This window comes from Stegodyphus dumicola, chromosome 4, assembly GCF_044657685.1.
Source record: "Stegodyphus dumicola isolate Sdum_Otavi_A_Nest chromosome 4, ASM4465768v1".
Lineage (NCBI taxonomy): Eukaryota > Metazoa > Arthropoda > Arachnida > Araneae > Eresidae > Stegodyphus > Stegodyphus dumicola.
In genome coordinates, this window is record NC_140771.1 from 33,721,993 (window position 1) to 33,730,123 (window position 8,131).

Here is an 8,131-nt window from a genome sequence, read left to right on the forward strand (position 1 = left end):
TATGCTAAATGCTAGGGGATAATTTTATATCAATTTATATATGGTTCACAAGTTGTAGAAAAAGAAATCTAACATTATTCATCGAAAATGCATGGTGAGAAGGAAGAAGTGGATCAACCTACAGCTGGAAACTGGATAAAAGATGTTTTACTTGAGTTGTGAAATGAATACAAGCTGTTTAAAATTTGTAATACAGATGAAATTGGACTGTGTTACAGAACATTGCAAGAACACACTTTAAAAGTCAAACAGCAGTTGGTTAAAAAGAACTGAGGATTAAGTTACTGTTTTATAAACATGTAATAGGACCCAACAATTAATAAGACAGTGGCAGTAAGCAAGAATTCTTGATATTTGAAAGGAGCAAAAAAAGGAAAAAAAAAAACTTTAGCTTTAACTTATTATAGCAACAAGAACCCATGGATGACAAGCAGTATTTTTGAAAGCAAGAGACAAGCAGTAGTTTCTTTTGAAATAAAGTTAGCGAACTGAAAAATGAAAAAATAACTTTACCATTTATATAACTGTGCATCACACACATCTCTGATCTCTTCCTGAAAAATATTACGGTAGCTTTCTGCAAATACAACTTCTAAAAATCGGGCCTTTAGATCAGAGTATTATAAAGGCTTTCAAATCCCATTTCAGAAAAGATGTGCAGAAAATGATGAAGAAAATTGAATTTTGTAAAAATGTAAGCACTTTAAAGGAGATCAGTAAGTCAATATCTCTGATAAAGGCTATGCATGTTATAGTTAATGCAAGAGGTGCTCTTAAATTAATGCTCTTAAAATCATTTACAAAATGTTTTAAAAAGTGTGGCTTTTGCATAAAAGAAGCCTCAGAATAATTCCAAATTATAGCTAATGTTTCAGATAGCAGTGAGGAAAGTTATGAGGATTCATTTTTAGAGTATTTATCAAATTACAACAGTGAGATATTATGTATAAAAATATATTAAGAAAAATTTAAAGAACTGCAAAAATTGACAGTGGACATGATGACAATCAATCATGAACAAAATCTACAAAAGTTACTCTGAGCGATGCTGATAAAAAAAATATCAGCGAACTTTACAAACAGTGGACATGATTTTTGTTGTTTGACTTCTGAATTAGTATTTATTCGGCGTGTTATTGTGTCTTAATTAAACTTTACAAAGTTGAGAACGCAATTGAAAAATTTTTGTTGAACAATGTGAAAAAATCACAGATAGATTAGTTACAGACTTTTGGAAACATGTTTGTAAAAGCGTTATCACATTAGCTGTTTGTTGCCAGAACAAAACGTTTGCAGCAACAGTTCTGAGAAACGGCCTTTGGCGAAATAGGGTTACCATCTTCACTTGGTAAACAGGCTGAAAGCCAAACAAGAATCAGTTATCGCTCAGATTGGCGAAAGTGACGTTTCCTTTCAAGTGACATTTGCTTCTTCGTATTGTTTTGTATCGCTCACACGTTTTTTGTTTTAAACTTTATTGTCAGTAATGGAAGATAATAGAAAGGTGATTGATATCAAGTTAATCACTTTGATCTCACTCTGGCACTTCATGTAACAGATAAACACACTTCTGGTTATAGCAATCAATTACATCAGTAATAGCCAAATTCTGTATACACTCTAAGAATAGTTTAAAAACATGTGCTGGATAAGTCTATTTATCACACATCGCTTATGTGTATTTTCTGTTGTCTGCATTTCAATGAAAATTTGATGGCTCACTGGAAAATTTGTGACCTGGTGAAAGCATTTTCTGACTAACTTTATGGCTCATAATTACTGTTCTGTCCATTCAAACAAACAGACGGGGGGGGGGGAGACCTTCTATGACAAAAATCTATATGGCTGATATTTACCTCCTCACAGCCAGCAGATACTATTCAGCAAAATGAAGATCAAATAAAGCATATAAATACATGAAAAATCAAACATGTGCGAGTTGTTTACTGTCCCATAGAACACTCGGTAATATACCTAAAACACATTAATTATACCAACTCTAGAAATTAGGTGTTCACATCATGAGTTTGTTTTATGGTTTGGTTTATTGAGATTACAGCAAAGCACACTAGGAAAGGGATGCCTTCGTGGAGGACTTTCTAAGGGAAACTGGCTCGTATACACGTTACACATGGGGAAAACCATGAAAGCGCCCATGCAGCCAGCCCGTTTGCGGGATTCGAACCTCAGACCGAACTACCAGTGTTCAGCGACTTTACCGCTCGGCCGCTGGTGGGCTCAGTTTATTTTATGTGATTACCGCAAAGCCTCGAGGGATAACAACAGGAGGGATCCCTTTGTAGAAGATTTTTTGAAACTGGCTCGTATACCAGTTACAAATGGGGCAAACCAAGGAAACGTCATGTAGCCAGCCTGTTTGCGGCATTCTAACCTGAGACAGAACTACCAGTGTTCAACGACGCTTCGGCCACTAGTAGGCCCGTGCACTTAATTGGAAAGTGCAATTCAATATGTAAACGGACATGAAAGTGATAATCAGTTGTGCACTGTTTTAAGTAATCAAATGTTATAAATGCACAGCTGTTACATTTCTTATTATTTATTAGTCATGTTTTTATTACGTAGATCATACGTATGATATAATTATGAATTAACCCAATAACAAAATTTGTACACTCTTTAGTACTCAAATACTCATCAGTTATTTTTCAACTGATTATTAGATACTGATAATAATTTGCAAAGAACTGATAACTATAGTTGCTGCCAATTACATAATCGTTATCTAAATTAAAAGTAACTTCAAATAAACTTCTTGGCAATGTTCATTTTTGTATTCATACATACATATATATACACATCTAATAAGTCATATATTTACATACAGATAGAGAGATTTGATGGTTTAGAAGTTGTTAATATATATTTATTTGTATTAATGTAATGAATAAGATTTATATTAATGAATGTATATACAAATATTTTTCATCATGCATAATAATAAATCCATAAATTTCCAATGTTTCAATATGTAGCATTTACAATAAAAGTATAGTTTCTAATGTATTTATAATTCAAAAAGTATTTTATTAATAACATGAAAATAATAGACAAATTTAATGTGTATTCTCATTATTACATAAGCTATGCTTTTCTTTTTTTTATGCATCTTTTATGTTGTTTAAAATGTGTCACTGATTATGCAATTAACAATTTAAAAGATAAGTAATTAGGAGAAAAGCCACGCATATACAAATGGATTTTAAAAAAATTATTCAACTTAAATTTAAGAAATAAAATTCTATTATATAACAGTGATAATACACAATCAGCACGAAATACGACAAATTTGGCGAACTTTTGGCGACGAACAATTTGTAAACAAATCCGAACTGCAAGAACGTTGTAGAATACTGTCAACTCTGAAATTTCCACGATTATATATTTAGTGAATATACACATTTAAAAAATGACTCAGGCAGTTGTATTACAACAAAACAGCAATAATAAAATTGGCCTCTATTTCCACCGTCCATCACTTCACAGTGAGAGCCATCGCCATATTGAAAGTTACCCGTGATCCTTCAGAAGTAGAACTTTCGTCTGATTGGTTGAACATTCGAGGAACATGTCTCCAGCCGGAACATTTTCGGATAAATTTTAAAATGTTGCGCATAGCCGGAACAGGTTCCTCCTAGCTAGACGAAACATTTCTCGGAAGCCTGCCGCTTAAAGCCGTACTACTAGAATCTTGTTTCTCGGAATTATCCCGGGTAAGCACGTGCGTCCATAGAAGTGATAGGGCCCTAAGAGATACAACTTCAACAAAGTTCCAGTAACTTTGATAATGAATTTATTTAGTGTAATAAAAATTGTAAAAATGAATTTCAAATTTGTGTAAATAGTTTAATTATTATTTTAAGATTAAGTAATGAATTAATTGTTAGTTATAGTTTAACTTAAACAAATTTTTAAATTGATATCACTGTTTGCAATACACAAATCGTCTTTTATTAAACTCAGGTGCTTAATAAACTTATAAGTTTGGAATGGAAGTTATTTTAATAAGCAGTGTGTACTGTGATATCTAGAACAAAGGTTGCCAAAACTTTGGTCATGAGCTACAAATAGATCACCACAGCATTTTTGGTAGTTAACATAAAAATATTATTTTCCTTTTAAGCTAATATTAAAAACCAATTAAATAAATGCATGATTATATAATAAATTCAAATCATTACTCACAATACGGGGGATGAATAACAGCAGTAAATGTAGCAGTAACTGTAGCAGTAAATTTCCTTAAAACCGAAACTGCTGAAACTATTATCCAGAATTGAAATAAAAAACTATTGTTTCATAGAAAAGTTTTCAAAAATAGAAGTTCTAAGTGGCTTATCTCTAAGAATAGTGCTTAAACTGCAGAATTTATTTGAAGTTTTACCTTAGTTAGAAAGGTTTATGAGTGCTTCTACCTCTAAATCATAGTTTTTTCAAAATCTGTTTTTTCATTTCTAATAGTTCCAGTAACTTTGATAATGAATTTAAGTCTCGTCAATTTCATCGAGGTCATGAACTCTTTTAACTAGTTTAATAACACCAATATGAAAATTACTTCTGTTTTCGAAAGGTAATCCATATTAACTCAGAATTTGAAAGTTCAAAAAGACTTTACCTTCACAGTCCTGAGTCAGAAATTCGTAAATTATCCATACTTCTTATAATTATGTATCTAGTAACAGCCAGTTACTTCAAATATTCCAATTCTTGCCAATAATGCACCATTACTGCATTTGATGATTCAGTGTGAATAATAGAATTTTCTTCCAAATTACAGAAGAAAATTCTAACAATAATTAAATAGTTGAGAATATATTAGTTAGCTCTCTATTAGACAGTGCCCTCTAGCCAAATGATACAGGAATTTAATAACAACAAGTACAGATAGAAGTGGCTGGGAGTCAGAATTTAACGATTGATCTTACAGCTGTAGTCCCACTACCCTATCTGGGCAGCTCCATCCCAATTTTGAGATCTGATGGTCTTCCACAGTTACCAGACCAATTGAACTCACAAGTATGTTTACTGTCCCTGTGCCACACATATACTGTACACTTACAAATATCCATTCTTTCTCTGGGTTTTGAATCTGCATCCAGTGATGCAGCAGCCAGTGTTGCTAATCACTATATGATGAGGATGGCATTTTTATATGTAGGAAACAGTTATAAAATAATGAGCTTTGTTCCCTGTGGTCACTCATTAATAAGAAATAGTACATTTCATGCTGAAAATGCCCTCCTGATCATAAAACTTGCGTGCCTTGTACAGCTATAAGAAAAAAAGGTGAGTGGTTGTTACTAATTTTCAGTTTTAATATTTTATACATTATTAGTTGTCATTACAAAATTCAAGATTACAAAAATAAGGAAATAAAAAATTCAAATTAAAATGAATTGCATTTTATTATTTTGAAACACATAACAGAATGTGAAATATGAATTTGTTTCAGTTTAAATACAAATATATGATATGTTTCAAATGTGTGAAATGGCAACTGGGAAGACTAATTAAGTACTTTTAATTCTTTCATGAAAAATTAGTATGTTTGATAACTTCTGTAAATTAGATAAAAGTAATTTTACTAACAATTCTTTCTGTTAATTCTAGGCCATCGAAACAATTTTGTGATCTTACAAAAAACAAATCCCAATGATGGTATTATATTTGGAGCTTGGACTACGAAAGTGTAATTTATCTTACAAAAGAAAAGGATCATGATGTGATAGATATCTTCATCATCATTTGTCATAGAATAAATTCTTAGTTATTGATTGAAGTAAGGTTTGCCTTGCTGTCTTGCTTAAAAGTTTAACTGTATGACTCAAAATACTTATTTTAAGCAATATTGATAATTTTCAAAACTGCCTTCATTACTGAAATGTCATTGTTATCTATGTATCATAGTGTGGCATTTAATGATGTAAAAATAAATTTCATTTGTATCAAGTGGATATCTCTCTGACAACATCTAGCTTTCATTAAAATGCTGAAACTCATAGAGTGTTTACACATTTTTAGAATGATTTTGGGCTATTTAATTAATGTTGTAAATATGAAGAATATTTTTTTAAATGTTCAATCCGGTTGCCTTTTTTTTTTTTTTTTTTTTTTCTGGACTGTAGGTCTGCATTATGATTTTTATGATAGAAGGGCTTTTCATAAAATTTCCAGGGGTATCTAATGAATCATTAACTTGCCATGCAGCATCTACACATTCTTGATATTTTGCAAGATTTAATAATATGTTTGCTGAATTATAATCATATATTTCCAGTGGTATTGATTTTCATTCCTCTTCCATTCAGAGTCCATCAACCACAGTCGGTAGACACAATAATCTATAGGTGAAACATCAGGCGACTTCACAGGGATATGTTGAAAAGGAATATATGCAATAGCTGTGTCAGTCTTCATTTTTTGGGTGGGAGGAGAATGCAGTAATGCTTTTCAAGGTATGACTTGTTGCTTTGTTTTGATGCAGTTTCACTCTTTGAAAGTCATTGGGATAAAGAAATGGATTTTCTTCTGTGAATTTTGGATGTAAAACTTTCTCTTGATAGTGTATTGAATTGATTTTAACATTTTCCCCCTGCTACTCTTATTTTTAATTTCTTATCTTAAGAGAATCATGTGACTATAATAAACCCTTTACTAAAACATTCGTGTTGATGGAATCAGGCTTGTAAATTTTTTTCTAGTCGTTTTTGAAAATAAATAGACCTTTTTTTGTTGGGTAAACACATGCATTATCAAGAGTCACAATAAATTTCCATTTATCACTAGCTGTATAGTTTTTATGCAGGCTTATAACCTATTGTCCTGCATTGAGCCACATGCCTGAACAAAAGCTGGTGAACATTATCTTTTTGTAGCCGTTTAAAGTTGTAAATCTTGGTTTATTATTTTATTTGTTGTTACTGATGGTACTGTATTTAAACACTTTACAATTGATTTCTGCATTTGCAGACTGTTGTTACCAATGATTTAATTTTAGAAACAGTATGTATCTTTTTCGGGTATTCGTTTGGAGTCTTCTTAGCATGTAGAAGCAATAATTCATGGTTTTCCCCTTTCCTATTAATAATATTGCTTTTTTGAACTTAGAAATTTTAATACCATGCATTTCACAGTGCTTTTAAGTTATAAAATGGGAATATTTCTCTTCGGAAAATGCAAAAGCATAATCCTTCAACTTATTTACATGTGACATATCGCACACTACGAGGCACTCTCTCAATGACTGACTATCAGCTCGCTAGACGAGGCACACTCCCTTGCACTCTGACTCTCCGTGTACCAGCAGGGTTTATATAGCTTTCGCCTTGTGTTCGAGAACATTCTGGACTAAACTGGTAAGAATTAGTTCCAGAAGGTTCTCCATCCGTCCATGGCGTATCGCCACATTTTGTCGCTAAATGCCGCCAAATGGGCGATTTCTCACCAAATGTGGCAACCGTGCCATACCTTGTCATTTTATGGCAATCCTAAACCTGCTTTGTGGGGAAGCTATCTCACCGCACCTGTACATTTTGTAACAATATTGTAATTTTGTCAGACCTGTTTATAAGCTTAGTATATAAATATTGCTTGCACATTTAAAACATATGAGTATTACTAGGAATTTTTAATAAGTTATTTTACTTATGTTACTGAAGTTCCGTTACCAGTACACAGTTACCTCAGTATACATCATTAATCCTTTCCAGATCCTTGAATGTATACCAAACAGACTTTTCCAATAAAAAATAAAGACAAAATAATTAACATGCTCTTATAATAAAATCCTCTTGCTAGTATTAAAACAACATTTTGTACTGAAACGCAAATGCAGTCAGTAAAAATAATGTACATAAATGAAGCACCATACACTATTGTACATAAATGTTTTTTCTACTGTCCAGATCAAAAGCAATTTTCAACATGATGCATTATCTTTGTTTGGTAATTGATTTCACCATCTTTGCAACATTTAAGAGCATGGTGATCTTAATGAGTTTCTTTGTTGCTTTATTCTTTTGATTAATTTTCCTAAAACACATTGTGAATTAATCTACAAAAAACTCCCCCCCCAAAAAAAAAAACACTTGTAAATTCAGAGTTATATGTG

The 8,131-nt window shown here is 31.9% G+C and overlaps 1 protein-coding gene across 1 annotated transcript in view; it reads left to right on the plus strand.

The window, feature by feature from the left end:
• Cdk12 (Cyclin-dependent kinase 12) overlaps window positions 1–5,973 on the plus strand; it is a 131,019-nt gene extending 125,046 nt beyond the window's left edge. The window contains exon 16 of the mRNA XM_035370547.2: window positions 5,632–5,973. The gene's annotated coding sequence lies outside the window, so the exon portion shown is untranslated. The remainder of the gene's footprint in view (window positions 1–5,631) is intronic.
• Window positions 5,974–8,131: the final 2,158 nt, after the last annotated feature.